Genomic DNA, 1,025 nt, shown 5'->3' on the forward strand with positions numbered 1-1,025 from the left:
CTCTTGAGTGAACCCTGAGGTGTGAAGACTCTGGGGGAGACAGAGGGTCTGCCTGATCTTCAGTTCTCCTTCCAAGAAAGGCCAGGGCTAACCCCGTTTCAAGGGCTCATTAATAATAAATGTTCGAACTTGGATTGGCTTTAACATTTTTGAAAACGGCCTCTTTTCAAACAAAACCTTACATGAAATCTAAGTATATGGATTAGATACAAATGGAACTACAGTTCCAAGGCAGGAGAAGGTCCCAGAAACACCCCCCCCTCCCCCACAACAGAGTTTGGAAACTGCAGATTGTGTTCATAGAGATAAAGGCAAAGCATGTCATTGGCCATCCTTTTTAATAGCATTTGAATTCCTTCAAGCTTCAAAGAGCAACAGGGAGCTGGAGATCGCCTTAGAACCCCCAGGGGTAGGGGAACATGAACTCCTTGACCAGATTCCAGGAAGAGGGGCTCCCTTAAAAGAATAAAGCATAGTGTCGGGGAGCCATCAAGAGATCTTACACCACAGGGGTAAAGATAGGGCAGGCTGAACATAGAGTGTGTTTGAAGTCAAAGTCATCGTCAACAGTAGCCCCAAAGCAGGTTACAGAGGCTGAGCTGGAGATCAGAGGAGACTGAAAGTTTGGCAAGCAGCCAAGAGTTGGCACTGTCATTGGAGAGTGGGGCCAGTGGGGCAGAGTGTCCAGGGTGATGTTCCTGGTACCCTGAGAACCCGGCAGAGCCTGGTGAAAAGGCACACTCGGGAGCCTTGGGTCCTGGGTTCAAATCCAGTGCCAGGAGTTTCTGACCATGCGACTCTGGGTGCATTATTCAACCTCTCTGACCTGAATGTCCTGCTCTGTAAAATAAGGATAATGCAAGCACTCTCCCCGTGGAGTGGATGTGGGGATCCCAAGACGACACACATGGGAAGTGCCTGACACGCTGTTGTTGTTAGGTGCCCCGAGTTGGCTCTGACCCATGGCGATCATATGTACAACAGAGTGAAACACCACCTCACGATTGTTCCCATGCTTGAACCCA

The 1,025-nt window shown here is 49.3% G+C and overlaps 1 protein-coding gene across 1 annotated transcript in view; it reads left to right on the forward strand.

The window, feature by feature from the left end:
* The window catches only part of MGAT5 (alpha-1,6-mannosylglycoprotein 6-beta-N-acetylglucosaminyltransferase), a 416,629-nt gene that overhangs the window by 401,628 nt on the left and 13,976 nt on the right, over window positions 1–1,025 (forward strand). The gene's annotated exons all lie outside the window — the stretch shown is intronic.

The sequence above is a fragment of the Echinops telfairi genome, unplaced genomic scaffold, assembly GCF_000313985.2.
Source record: "Echinops telfairi isolate 266 unplaced genomic scaffold, ASM31398v2 ScPeMD7_15;HRSCAF=58, whole genome shotgun sequence".
Taxonomy (NCBI): Eukaryota; Metazoa; Chordata; class Mammalia; order Afrosoricida; family Tenrecidae; genus Echinops; species Echinops telfairi.